The sequence below is a fragment of the Pyxicephalus adspersus genome, chromosome 5, assembly GCF_032062135.1.
Source record: "Pyxicephalus adspersus chromosome 5, UCB_Pads_2.0, whole genome shotgun sequence".
Taxonomy (NCBI): Eukaryota; Metazoa; Chordata; class Amphibia; order Anura; family Pyxicephalidae; genus Pyxicephalus; species Pyxicephalus adspersus.
In genome coordinates, this window is record NC_092862.1 from 41,814,594 (window position 1) to 41,830,256 (window position 15,663).

At 38.6% G+C, this 15,663-nt stretch overlaps 1 protein-coding gene across 1 annotated transcript in view; it reads left to right on the forward strand.

Annotated features, from left to right (window-relative positions):
• Positions 1-15,663, forward strand: part of B4GALT6 (beta-1,4-galactosyltransferase 6) — a 47,181-nt gene that overhangs the window by 920 nt on the left and 30,598 nt on the right. The gene's annotated exons all lie outside the window — the stretch shown is intronic.

Sequence of the window (15,663 nt, forward strand, 5' to 3'; positions counted from 1 at the left end):
GGCCCCGGGATGTCATACCGGTGTCCTGATCACTGGCCCCGGGATGTGTTACTTGTGTTCTGATCACCGGCACCCCTTTGTACTGATGGGATGGTATATGATTGGTTGTGTGTATAATATATATATCTGATGGTAATATAACTAGATGAATGCAGACATACAGCGATATCGCCCAGCCAAGGCCATGCAGGGATCAGAGGTCTTTATAGTCTTGGTGTCATTGAGCTCCATACCTATTGTATGAATACATTGTATTGTAGATGATGGTGAGATGGTGTGTGTGCCAGGTTAGTAGCCACAACACGCAGTCATATTGTTGCTTTCTCCAGCGATCTTTGCCGTCTGCCCTTCCTGGTACTAATGTCTCAAAAAAAAAAAAAAAAAAAGGGCCCAATTAGAAGTGATTGTCATTAAAACGTATTATTAAGGTTTATTACATGCGCCCGTTTTATTAGGACACCTCAGGTTATGTATTTACCCCAGATGTACAGTACATGGGTATGCCATGTCTTTATCACTTTTGTGTAATGGTGGCAATTTTTGCCATGCTTAGCAGAAAGGTACAGAAGCATTCATTGAGCTTCATAGAGGAGAAGTGGCGGTAGTTTGGCTTTAGTAATTTGCTTCTAAGTTGGCATTTCTTAGCTTTGACAAAATTAACCATGGCAGCTGTAGACTTCCCGGATGGTATGTGTTGATCAGCCGACCATGGCTGTAGCTTTGCCTATGCGGGATATACAACAATCAGACTTCCAGTCCAGTAGCATTGGGTCTGATTTCACCCAGTTGGAGCTGTTCCCCGTAGCAGCCAATCTGATTTCACCTTTATTGTGGGGAGAAATAAAATTTCTGAATCTTATTGAAAGGATAATGAGCAGACAGTTGGAGCTGTTCCCTGTAACAGCCAATCAGATTGCACTTTTATTTTAAGGAAGAATGAAATAATATTTCTATTTGGCCACTATGGTCAAATTCTGTTCCCAAGTAGATTTCCTGTTTCATTTCTCCATGAGCTAAAAGGTGAAACTTGTTCATTCCCTAATGGGAACAGCTCCAGTTTTCAGCTTATTTTCTTTTCATGAATCATTCCCTTTGTTTGCATTTGGTTATCTTAAAGGAAGTCAGAATAAAATGACTTTTGTGTTTGGAAATAGGTCAGCATTTTGTCATGTGATTTTAACTAGCGGTGCAGCCGATCTGAGCCTCGCTAGTGATAATCACATGGTGTAGTAGCTAAAAAATGAGTAACAATGTGTGCCCATTTGTGACTGAAGTCTTCAGGATTGGGGGCAGAAGATTTCAGGGTTCCTGCATATCCCTGCGAGTCTAGTCTGTAACTTGTGTGCTGTAGGATACATCTCTTGTTTTCTATAGCAGCTGAATCTGTATTATTTTCTGCAGTCCTGGATTGAATATAAGACTTTGGTTGCTATGGGAAACAAGTTTTGATTTTTCATATATCAGCTCCTGTGTGATCTGTTCAGCAAGATGACGCATGGGGTGAAATTGTCAGTACTGGAAATTAAACTTGCTGATCCTAGGGTATTACTAGTGGTATTCTTCTTTTAGAAGTCATGAAAGAATTTGGAGGATTAATATGTATTTATATAGCACCAACATATTCTGCAGCCCTTTAGTCCATGGTCATGTGGATCTTACAATCCATTGTCCCTACCATGGTCATATGTCCGTTCTTTAGTCCTAGTATAATAAGTAGAGGCCCATTAACTTACCGATGTGTATTTGGGATGTGAAACAAAACCAGAATTCCCAAAGGAGACCCAAAAAAAAAATGGGGAGGACATACTAACGTCATACATATCGTATCATGGCTGAGATTTGAACCTGGGATAAAGAAGCCATTCTACTGAAAGTATATTTATTGGGATGCTGCCTATCAAAGCCTGAAGGGTCATACTCTTAGCTCATAAAGGGACTAATATATAAAAAGAAGTTCTCATAAAAATGGATATAGTTTGCCATAGCAACCAACAAAATCCTTGTTTTAAGGCCTGTGCTGCAGAAATAATGTATTGGTTGCTATGGAAAAGTACAAATGTTTCCATTCTTGGCTTCTGATTAGAACATTTTCATTTTTTATACATTAACCCCCTGGGAACGCATTCACACCGGTCCCTTGTGTTGTGGTGCATTAAGCAGGGTACACATGTTCAATTTTTTAATGAGCGAGCGGCACTCCAGTGTGCTCTTTTCTATTGTACAGCGGTCATTCACCATCAGTGATGGATTCATGGATGATGCTGGGTGACCGCTGTACACTTAAGATTCTAGTCCGAGTCCTGCCTAAAATATTGTATCGTGCAAGAATTATCTGATGTGTGTAGTAACCTAAGTTACCAATAGACAGAAACCACAAAGAATGGTTGTACAGTTTCCTAGGCATTTGGGCACAATTGCTTTTTGCCCTTCAAACACAATACAGAATTCCCCCTCAAGCTCCACGTCTTTGTCACCATTTGCTGACCACCAGATGCTGCATGTTGTGGTTCTCCCACCCCCCAACTCAAACTCTTTCCATGTGCACCAACCCATTGCAGTGAATGCCGTGTGTGTGTGTTGAACTAAGCCCTAAGGAAACCCTTGTATATAAATGTGTGTCCAGCGCATCACAATACAGCTTTCATCAGACCTGCACCCATTGTCTCAGACAATACGCCAGATCCATAGCAACCAATACCTGGCTCCTTTCACTCTCCTAATTGGGAGAAACTAAAATTACAATCTCAGCCTAAATCACCATTTGGGACAAGATTTATTTTCTTGTCCCAATCTATCCCAAAGTTGTATCGTCAGTTGTCACCTTATCATATTTTTCTTTTTATAGCGATTTCTATATTTTCATTCCTTTCTTATTACTTTTTCCACCACGGCATTGTTATTTCTCTGTTATTTATGTCTTTCAGTCCCAGTCCATAAAATTGTCCTGGAGGCCTCTAATTACAGGAGCTTGTAAATAATCTTCAATATATGATTACAGCCCTGAATAGAGTGTCTGTTACTAGAGGACAATGAGTTCTGGGTAACTCTGTATTCTGGTAACACTTTCCTGCCATTCTTTTACGGGTTATTTCTTTATCAGAGAGCTCTGTAGGACTCCTGAAACTTTTAGTCATATCTGAATCCAGCATACCAGTGAAGACGTTTCTAGTGATGGAAGGGGACTTCTGAGAATCCATGTTTCTCTTAGTCAAATGGTGAAATGACTTCTTCTACTGTTTGTGATGCAAATGCAGCCCTGGTGACTCAGTTGAAATGTCAGGATATAAGCAAGCTGCTGCCTGTTTCCTCACCTTTGTGGGCTGACTTTGTGGTTTTCCTTTTGCATAATTTGTTTTGAAATGGTCAGGTTGATCATCGTTAGGCAGCTCACTGAAGAAAAATGAGGAAGGTGCATGTGATATGTACATTAGATACTACTAATAGGAAATTGTATATCGTCCTGTTATTTCATACTTAAGTGCCTCTATTACCTTCTGAAAAAGATAATTGCCTATAACAACCTTTTTCAACTTTTTTTTTAACATTGGAGAACCTTAAATAACTTTAATAAAGTATCGCATACTGGTCAGTAGGAAGAGTTGCTCATGACTTTGGGAACCCCTAGTAACCCCTGGTCGAACCCTGGTTTGGAAACAGTGCTCAATAAAATCCAGTGATGTTGCCTATAGTGACAGCCTTATTATTCTTTGATGTAGGGGCTGATTTGCCTAATACCGTGTTTCCCCGAAAATAAGACCTACCCCGAAAGTAAGCCCTAGCATGCTAATCATGCAAGGGTGAAATATAAGCCCTCCCTCGAAAGTAAGCCCTATTGGCTTCTTCGGAGGGTGTGGTCACGTGGTACACGGAGGGATACCAAGAGGAAGGAGGGAGCAGAGAGAGAGAGAGCAGGAGATTTCAAAAGCATTGGAGCAAGGGGTGAAGAAATCGCAGGGTTAATTAACCTACAGTACTCTGGTGTGACACTAGCACTAAGAGGTTGGTAGATTCTTTTTTCAAAAGGTCCTTGCTGGTATTTCATTCATTAGCAGCAATGCATATTTATTGATTGATTTTTTTTTTTTTTTTGCTTTTACTCAGATTTAACTCTATGAGTCACATGTTCATTGTCAGCACATTTTCTTGTTATGTTGCACTTGTTTGCTTATGAAGCTGTGTTTTTTTTTCATTACTCATTTATGTCAATTCTTATTCATGACTTCTTGTATATAACAGAAGAAATCTGTGATTTTGACAGGTCACAGGTAACACAGAGGTGTCTTTCTATAGTAATATTGGTTGCAGGTTTTGGTAAATACAGATTTTTGTACATGAATAAATATAGATTTTTTTGTGAGAAAAATAAGACATCCCCTGAAAATAAGCCCTAATGAGATTTTCAGAGGTAAAATAAATATAAGACACTGTCTTATTTTCGGGGAAACACGGTATATACGTTCCATTCCCACAATACAAGGCAATGTTGAAGTTGAAGTGGATTATATGCTGAGCACACTTGTAAGTACAGAAGGATGATGAGAGATTCCTATGGTGTTGGCGATCTTGGTGGTCATATGTATATGTACTTGTACATGTGCTTTACGTGAATAGAGATAAATGTCTATATAAATAAATTCCTGTGAAGAACAGGACTGTGTGTCAAAAAAGTGTCAGGAATTTTTACTACCAACACCTCGGAGACAATGTTATAACGTGTAAAACAAAGGTCATATGTTGGTTTGTTTTCTAGTGAAGCTAATACAAGTGTGATTGTGGCATATTATTATTATTATTATTATTATTATTATTACATTGTATTATTATAGCGCCGACATATTAAGCAGCGCTGTACGAAGTCCATGAATATTCATCATTGTGCTGTTACTGTATGGTGAGGTTTCCTGGCAACCTTTTCATGGCACGGGTTAAAAATATGTGATACCATTTTGTCCAGATGTGGTGGTGATATGCGAAACATAATAAAAAATTTTGCCTCACCATACATTTTACTTTGGCAATCAGTTAGATGTCAGTTTGCTCCCTACAGTACATCTGCAAGTTTATCTTTAAGGACCAGGATGCTTCTTTTAGTTTGTCTTAGGGAATCCACCCACTAATGGAGTTGGACATAACATGTAAGTGTTCAACCCAGAAAAAGCAGGGTGGAAAGAATTTGTAGGCGGGGGGCAGCCCCAGTATTGTGACCCAACTCTTCAGTAACCACAAAAAACACAAAAACAGCCGGGTGGTTACTAAGAGGGCGCGGTGGTTCGCCCAGCTAAAAATGTCTGGGGAGAACACTGCATATAAATGTGTTAGATTCTCTGATTAGCAAGATCTGTAAAACCCCCAGTGAATACAAATCTGCTCATTTTTCATGTAGTTGTCACTAATGGAATGTTACATTCACATATGTAATTTAATATAATTAAACATGCTAATGCTTATTTATGATGTGCAGAACTATCACTTTTGGGTCTGCTGTACGTAGGATTTTGACCATCTCTAGCAGCCACAGTGGTGGTCTTGTAGATTGCCAGTAGCTGAATCCATCGGCGAATAATCCTTTGGGTGGCTTAGGGCATAGGCAGTTTGTACTTACCATTGTAGCCCCATTCTAAAGATTCGTACATTGATGTTCTTTGTTTCATTGTCTATGGTGTCACCTGCTTCTTAGAATACAGCTAACCATAAAGGTTGAAATATTTGTAAAATGACTGGATAAAAACATCAATTAAAAAGTGCCCAAAAATGCTTTTCTTTTTATAATTTTAAATCATTAGGGCAGAATTGTATCTGAAAATAATTAAGCAAGATGTATTTTTTACCTCAAAGTGCTTGGTTAACTTTTATCTTTAAACTGACCACTTTTTTGTAACGATTGTTGTTCAACTGACCACAGTATAATAGTAAAATAGGAAGTTACATCCAGTCGAACATTCATCACACCTTTTACTTTTAATTAGATATAATGGTGAAATGAATTGTAATACAGATCGAATATCGAACAAGTGCGTGGCACATCAAATACTTGCGGAGGATCTCAAAGACTTTATTTGTATGGAGGTTGTTATAATGTTTTAAAATAATAGACTAAGTATGAAGTGGCGGTCAGAAACTATTCAATGGAATGGAGAAAACAATTATTATTTTTAAGAAACAACATGTCCTATTGACTTTTTGTCATTATTAATAATAAACAGGATTCATATAGCGCAAACATATTACACAGTGCTGTACATAAATATTAGACTTTTTTTTTATTGCAGCTTTGCATGGCTACTTTGTAAAGTGGAGATTGTAGCAAAGGTGTCAATGAAGATGTTTGAAACAACAGTGTTATCCATTATTTCCTATGGGAATCGATGGAGAGGTAGTCTTCATAGAGCTCCTATAAAGTGGTGATTAGGTCTGATCACCACATTAGAAATTTCCCTGCAATAGTAACATTATCAATATAGAATAGGAATCATTTATGAATGATCTATAATTTTATAAACAGTGATCTTGCTGCCTGATTGTCTCCATTATGAATGGGGTGATCTGAATAGTGCTGTTCCTTAAAAAATATTGACACTTTTCTGGCAATTACCTAATTGCCCTTTTGTAAAAATAACACAGAATTCCATATATTCATCCAAATATATTATATTGAAGAGTTTCCAACAAGGTGCATTTTCTGTACCTAGTAAAGTAACTTTATATTGTGAAGGATGTTCATATGTGCACATATGGAAATTATTGGTGTTTAGGGATCAACCTGGTGTTAAACTTTTACTGTTAAAGTTTTGTACCACCAACTTTTTGCCGAGTTCCTATGTAATAATAGACTTTTCATATAACCTAACCCAACACCAAACCTAAATGTGATTCTGGAACCTGCTTTACTATTGTATAGTAATGCAGTTGTGTTCATTTTGTATAGCACCCAGATACCGGATCACTGTGTTGTATCACACTGTGTTAATGATGCCGTGAGGTTCTGAAATTAGGGCAGGTCTGATGTTGAAATAAATGTACTGCCCTAACAGGTGAATATGCATGTGTGAAAGAACTCTAAACTTACCCTAAAGGGAACATAAACCTATAGAGCAGAGAAAATGTCTCATCGGTGTGGGTTAGCTTTTGCCAAAATCAAGCAAGCATGCACCGCATACTTATTCCCAACATTAGGTCTATTCTCAGCAGTGCCACAAATAGAGTTTGCATGGCAAGAAGCCAGTTTTTTGGACGATTTTGCATGACTCTTCTGCCACAAACCTTTACCTTAGTTTCATGTTTTGGGTAGTGGTGACTTTTGAGTTCATTTCAGCTTTAACAATGACTTTTAAAGCACAACTCCAGGTCACAGGGGAAAGTCTGGAGCTATTAATGCTATCATCTAAACACTATAACTCTTCCTAATGTCAGAAAATATTTGCCTTAATCCTAGCTAATCTAGTAATCCTCAGCAACCAGATATGCAAGAACTATTTAACAAGTTTTTCTTTTAGGAGGCCATGCTGTACAATGAGCCCCTCCTTAAATTCCTTGAAGGAAATGTGCTTGTTAGTGAGGGAAGGAGGAATGGCTGTTTCTAGGATATAAAGCAGCCATGTTTCAGGATCATTCAGTTCTTGGTTTAAGGGGAGTGTGATGGATTAGTACAGTATAACAAAGGCACGGTGAAAACAAGAACAACTAGACTACACTCCCTCTTCAAATCAGAGTATTTTCCTTACCTTATAAATATTAGGGTATAAATGTTATGATGGTGAAATCAATATTATTATTCTGACCATAAGCTTGAAATTGTATTGGAAATTCAAACACAGCAAACATTGTTTGCTTAATCCGATTTCACAACTAAGTTTCCTTTAGAGGTTTCAATGGGTTCCTTGAGCAATGAGCAGTTTGTCTCCTTGGGCCATTTTAACTGACAGTATTTGTCTTTTTTTTTTTGGCTATCCGTATGGGTGGCAATCTTCCAACAGGCCAGCAAGAGACATTGTTCCCACTGACCACCTCCGTAATGTGGGCTTTGGATATAGAAATGATATCACGGGATCCCTGAAGATATTTCAGGGGGTCTCCCATATTTAAAAGGCTGGGTTATTCTTTCAACACGTAAACTCTGGTGCTTAAAAAAGTAGCATTACAAATATGAAAATGTATTTATCCTTGAAAACATTACAGCTTTAACTTATTTCCTGTGTACATGCTTTGTGATACCTGACAGAAAGCAAGTGCTCTATAGATATTGTTTTAAAGGTGCTGGTACTGAATCTGTAATGGATGAAAGGTTTCATACAGCAAGCTTTTTATTTCCCTGATGCAGCACCAATATGTTACCCAAAAAGTAAACATACATTTCTCTTTTTTACTTTTTTTGGGCCTGTGCAGTGCCCTTGCCATTGTCTTAAACTCTCCTTGGAAATGTGACTTCATGTGACAATGCAAAAGCTGAATTACTGGTGATGGTACAAGTAGTTTCAGTGTTGATGTATAATGAGTCTAATACCAAACAAAAAATGTACAGGATGTGTCATACGTTCAGGGGGGTGTCACTACTGACAAACCCATTTTTCCATAAGAATGTGACTTCATTCTTGTGGCATTCCAGATCTCATTCAGGTGACATTTCAACATTGATTTTTGATAATGTCTCAGCAGAGTGTTGAAACCATTGCCTGTGCTGACATGTTCACTTCCTGCTGATACAACATTAGCATGAGAACACTGGTGTCTCTGTATGAAATTATACAAATATTGACAATCATTAGAGGTGAACCAAGACAGATAGAGCCAGCCATAGAGGACAATAAACATCATCTAACTCTTCCCTCCCCAACTTGACTGTCCCTGGCCTGACCCTGTCATTCATTGGATTTCAGATCTTTCAATCATGGATGATCAACATCACTTGTAGACGTTACCATTACTTCCTGATTTCATATTGTTGAGCGGTGAAAAGAGGAACTAGAGAAGGCAATACTTGAATAGAATAATCTTCTGCTTTAATAAAATAAAAATGTAATGACTCACAACCCTAACCAAACCTACAAACTTCAAAAGAAGTTTATTTTTGGACAATGTCCCCAGTGGTTTTTATGTTTACTGCCCTCAACACCACTTATGTGTTCTATCATATACAGTGGCATTTTTTTAAGCCAGGTAGGAAGAAATTGTAGACAGGCGTCATCCCCTGTATTGTGATCTAACCCTTTAGTAACCACCCAAAAACAACCAGGGGTTACTGAAAAATGCCAGGTGGTGCACTCGGCTTAAAGGGGCTGGGGAAATCGCTCATATAGTTCAAGCTAATAGTAGGTTATGCTAAAATATAAACTGCACAAAAACTGTTATAAACTTTGTTATACAAATAACTAAGTGCAATAAATGTATTGACCAGTTGCCTTCTACAAAGAATTGAACTGGAAATCATAATTTCTCTAAACAGCATTGAAACATATCACAGCATTGTTGATGATATGTGGACATTCCTCTTTTCCCAATGTCCAATATGAATAAGTGTGACTGGCAGAAGGAATATTTCAAATGAGACCTCTGACCATAGTAATTTAATTAAGTAAGTTCATATAGTAGTAATTTGGCCAAGTGAAGGCCCTGCATATAGTTATATCTAGTTCTGGGTTAAAGAGAACCTGTAGTTTGAAAAGTACCAGTCAGCTGTATGGCACCTTGCAGCTGATGTTTACCAGGTAATGGCTTAGCATGCCTTGTTCTGCACTCTGTGTGGAGTAGGCTATCTTGGGAGAAAAGCTTCCTTTGGAGGAGCTACGCTTCATCTCTATGTGGAGAATGCCATTGTGGGACAGCAGCTTTCATATAGTAGTTGCTCTTCTGTGATCAGGGTTATAGTCAAAGAGCAGCAGGGGAAAAGGAGAAGCACAGATCTGCAAGATGGATGAAGGAGGTAATCTTCCAAAATGTTAAATGCCTTCCTGTAAAGGTTCACCTTTTTTCTGTTCCTACCCTATCAAATTTTTACGGCAGTTTGTGCCCCCGTGGGGACATTTTCCCCATTTTCTTTCAGGACCAGAAGTGATGGAAATCTGTGAACAGCACTGCAAGATAACCTTAGGTTGTTAAGCACCTGCTTGGTCGATGATTGCCGAACATAATATCCCAATGCTAAAGTGTTAGACTCTTCAATTATTTGATTATACAGAAAGCAAAGTGAATAAAGTGCACAAGATGTAGGGATGACTCCTCCAGTAATCTCGTGAGATGTTCCCTGGGTTTTGCTGCAGTTACGAAAAACTCAGATTTATGGTAACTTGGTGACAATTGCAGTGTGCGGTACTGGATTGGGATTTAGGTAATGGGTGAGTTGGAAAGCTTTCTGCATTCCACTAGTGTTTTTTTTAAACCATTATGCACTGCGTCATTCACTGGGTATTACTTACAGTCACTGATGTCTGGCATTTCTTAGTTGCTTTGTGCCTGTAACGATCACATTGACCACATAACAAGAGGAAGCGATTTTCATGGTTCCTCCTGTTTTGGCACTAAGAGTAGGAATATTTGCTAGAGTTCATTATGCTAATTGCTGTATGTTACAATAATTATGAGATATCGCCAGCCTAAATCATAGGAAAATCTTTACCTTTTCCTGTAAAAGTTGTGTTTTGTTCCTCCCTTGGGGCCTGTTTTCCATTGGAGATATTTCTTTTCTTTTCTTTTAGGACAGGAGGTAAGGAAAAATTTCTTTTGTCAGGACACCTGTACAACAAAACACTAAACATTTAAGGGAATACTTAAAAAATTTTTAGGGTGTTATTGTCTTGATCTTCCTGTCCGGTTAACACCACTGCCCTCTTTTTTTTGTTCGGCTCTCACCAGGTGAGATGAAATCCTAAAGATGTGGAAAGCCATTGTGACTTGACTAAAGTATCTACTCTATCCAAAGACTGGCAAAATAGTCATTTTGATTTCACTTTATTTTTAGATAATCTGCCAGTCCTTCTGTGTTCTGTATGTCTATACAAATATTAGATTTCCTTTATTGGAGACGATTGTTCATGTTTATCATTTTTGAAAATCTGTCATCAGTACCATGACATTTAGCAATCTGCCAGGCCAAATTTCTAAACTGCCTAATGTTATTGAGAACTGTATTGGAATCCTTGTTGTTGCGTTCCTCTAATTTCTCCCACAGAACAGAACATACTGCTTGGCTATAGGAGCCATTCTTCAATATATATATTAAGCTCCTGTACAAGGCGGTACAGAGTTTGGTTTTCCTGAGCAGTCATAAATTGATAAAATGTGCCATCTTGGTGAAGAACAGAAGAAAGCCATACTGCAGGCCCCAATCCTTCAGTACATAGATGTAGGACAAGCAGATGTCTCCAAGCCTGTCTGCTATTAGAAGATATGCCCATAGGTTGTGCCTAAGGCTGGGTACACACATGCAATAATTGTCTTTTACAATCCTTTCCAACGAGAAAAGAGTGCACGATGCATGAAGGAGCACTGTACATACATTGCCATTCTGCTCCATGAAGAGGAGAGGTGAAAGACGATGGAGCGGCACCCCTCTGTGCTCTCTCTCACTTTTATTACGATCTTTCGTCGTCCATGGATGGGCCTGAATGGTCGTCAGAAACATGGACTACCAGCACTGTACATACACCAGATTCTCGTCTGATATCAGCCCTGAGGCTATTATCGGACGAGAATCATCTGACGTGTGTATGTAGCCTTACATATCCAACATGGCATTTGTTTGGTTTGTTTTCACTTTACAAATGTTTATAGTAAACCTTTTAATGTTTTTGGGATGTTAACATTATTGATTTCTTGCACATTGTTGGGTTGCCTTTGCTGCTTTGACAGGTGAAGACTTATATTGTCTCACTACAAACCATACAGGTTTTTTCCGTTTCCAGCATCACGGCAAAAGGAATGCTTGTTGGACAAATGTGTCTGCTAGAATTGTGTTTCTTCATTATTACTATGTCTGCAAAAGAAGCAGGTGAACATGCTGACAGAATCCAATAAAATTCTGGTTCTTGGAGGTGGTTGCTCAATGTCCCATACAGTGCCTCATTACTGCCAGCTTTGCTGAAATTGGTCTGGATCTCTCTGATCGCAAGTTATTTTCCATGCTCCATTCAAGTCACTGATGACGATTCATCTTAGATAGTTTTTAGTGCTGCATTGCAGATTTATTGTTTAGAAGTACTGAGATTAAGTCTCCCTATAGTGTAGACTTCCTTGTAATTTCCTAGAAGCAAAATTACCTGCTGCGCCAATCGGAGTGCCTGTGCCCTTCCAAACAGAAAATATTCTAAAACTAAAATTTCCCAAGCAACCTAGATAACTAACAATCATCTAAAAATGCTTTCCTTAAGTGCCTTAGGTCTGCTGCTGAATTATGTTTATGGTTCTCTCGGGGCTTAAATCTTTTTTTAATATATCATATAATTAAATTAACAGGTAAAATAAGTATGTAGGAATTGTTTTACTTTCCAAAGAAATTGTGATTCCGGTCACCTTTTGTGAAGAGTCCAAATCCTGCTCAGACTGCAAATTGGACAGCGAAGGAGAAGCAGGACATTAAGTAGGTCCTCTCCGTGATCACTTTGCTGTCTCTGTTTGTCATTATTTGGGTTCTTGGCACATTGGATTGCAGCAGGGCTTGACTGGCTCCCAGTGCTGGCATTTCCTCTCTCAGGGTGATCCTTGCAATATAGGAGTGCAAAGGGTTGATATCAAGATACATTTCAGGATAGTACGCCAGTTGCAATAGGAGTTTTATTTAAAGATTTATGTTAATGTACATAGCTGAGTTTTGTTGGTTTACTTCTCCTTTAAGTTTAGCTTCAATGTCCTACCAGCATCTTCACCCCAGCCAAGGAAATACAAAAAAAAAGTAAACTTGTCAAGCAAGTTTTCCTAGGTTGCTGTTGCTGCAACACTGCACTGTTTGTTCCTCAGCAGTACTATCTAGCTGAGCAAGTATTTGGAGTGTGTCATGAAACCGGTAATGTAAGGACTCTTGGGACATGAGTCTGCATTAAGGGCCCAGGTTGCGCCTATTTATTTATTAATTTATTTTACAGCTGCCAAGCTTCCCGTTGCTATAGAAATCTAGCTCTCCTTTCTCCCACGCAGGGTTGCTGTGGGCTTTATAGCGCCGACACTTTTCCTGTATGCTCCAACCTTCTGCTAAAATCCTAAACATTTGTTCGCAGCATTTTTACTTCAATGCATCTTCTTGACTAGGGGAATTCCCTGTTCAATTGGTAGCTTCTAACAGATTTTTTTTTTTTTTTAAAGGGATTGTGTAGACAGCCTTTAAAGAGGCTGTGTGAGCCCTTTCTCCATTAGGCTGAATATTTAGGATGCATTTCTTTTTGCACATGATGCAGCAGCTAAGCACACATAGACACAATTGCTGCCAGGGTCAATAAACTATACAGGAAGATGGCAGAGGATGGCACTAAGCAAGACTGAAACAGCTGCCTAAGGGACAAATAGCTTTTCTTTGGCCTCACATATTTTCTTCTTCTGACATAGAAGCTGCAATAATACCAAACCTGCAATAATAACGTGTCCCTGTTCACTTGAACGGCGCCATCCTCTTATTGTTTCTTCTGGCCATCTTGACCTGATTTCCGTGTGTGAGTTCATTCATTCCTGACACACGTAGGAGAAGCTGGAATTTCCCGGCTATAATGGTTGTGCTTCAGCTTTTCTGACAGATACATGAAGTGATCAGGCAGGTCGGAAGAATTCTTGCAGAAGAGACGCTTGTCCCTTTCTGCAATAGTGACCTGCTAGAGTGTGGATTTTTAAAAGTAGAACTTCAGTTCCATTTTACTTGCCACTTTACTTCTGCTTTGATGTAAAAAACAAATTTAATATAATCTTTACTTTGTTATTGCAATTTTGAACATTATTTTTAGTATTTTTATTCAGTGGCTTTCAACAAAGAATATTTGGTGACCCTTGGTTCTTTTTTGGAGGCTCTCTGTATAAGGTGACAGCGCCATTTTCCTGCCTACCAATTGTTCTCCTGCGTTGTCACCCTGTCACACAAGCTTTAGGGTGAGGGAGAGACACCCCACTGTGTCTTGCCAGTAGAAAAACATTAGTGGTCATTGGTGATCTAGCACAAAAGGTTCACTCATTGGGCCTGATTTATTAAAGCTTGATCCGGCAAACCTTGAAAATATCTGATCAAGGATTCAAAACATTTGCTCGCACATGACAATGAAGAAATCCATTCCAGGTTTGCTGGATGAACGTGTATCCTCTCCAGCCTCTCCAGCTTTAATTCAGGCAAATTGACATTTTGGGGGATTTTCATTAGGGAAGATCATGAATTGGGGGGACAAAATCCAGCATCTGCTCGAGGTTTAAAAAGCTGAAATAAACGGTTCTTTATGCAGGCTGGTGTCAATAATAAGGGCTGGGATCCTATATGTTTTGTGAAATATCTGACAAACAAAGAATTAATCACTATTTTCATAGTCGGGGTCTTTCAATAGTAGACAAAGATAGGTTGTCTTGACGATGAACAGATCCATTGCCCTTTGTACTGTACAAATATAATCTAGCTTGAATAGGTAGGCAGGGGCTTTTCTGATTAAGGGCAAATTCACTTCTGCAGACATCGATTCATTCTTATAATATGCAATTTTGCAACATTTTCTACAACAGCATTAAAAGCAATTTTGCTTTTGTCTGTGTTGCTGTTGGAAAGTTTTCTTTATCACCTGCCTGGTAAAGAAAAAAGTATTTTCATGGCATGCTGCAATAAAGTTAAGAAAAGAAAGCTTTTCTCAGTAAATGCTGCAATTATGTACGTTCATAATAAGCTCCTGTTCAGTCCTTTGGACCTTGTAATTTACTGCAGTGCTGGAATAGTTAATTCTGACTGCAATGCAGTGCGGTGATATGATCAGCCCATGAAGACATGTGTTTTTACTGTGTGTGCTTTGTACTAAATCTCAAGCAGCTTCACACACACTGAACTACAGAACTGAATCTTCCTCGCACTGTCCCTTTGCACTACATAATTTCTGCTGTGTAAACCCCCAATGTGTGAAGGGAAAGGGAACCTGTAATTCTGTAGGAGGTGGGAGGCAGACATGTCCATGCTGATAAGTACTGAACACCCTATATCTACATAGCACAGAAAAAAGCACAATGATCTTTGGGGGTAAATGTTTTTATTGTGTGGATATATAGATACATGTTGCAGAATAGAAGATCAGAAGTAAAACTATGCCAGCTTCACCAATTTCCATGCAAACATTTTGCTTTTAGTCCACTTTCATTTTTGCAAGGTGAGTTGGACGCTACCATTTTATTCTGATGTCCATATTCGGTCTTGAGAAGGATGTGCTGTCGTGAGTATGAATATTGTGGGAACCAATATGGTTTTCTCTATCTAGCTAGTCCAGCACGTAAAAATCTTTCTTCTGTAAAAAAGGTTGGTGCGAAAGTTTCAAAATGAGTTTGAAGTGAGTTTTACTGTGATGGAGGAAAGTGTGGTTTCACTGAATGCTTCATTTTATCCTGTAGATATGCTAAGTAAAGAAGTATCCAGGCAAATTCTTATGTAAAGAATAGAAATGACAGACTGATAAAGCAATTAAATTTTGCCAAGTTTTTCCATTGACACATGCTCTCCTTATTTACTATACC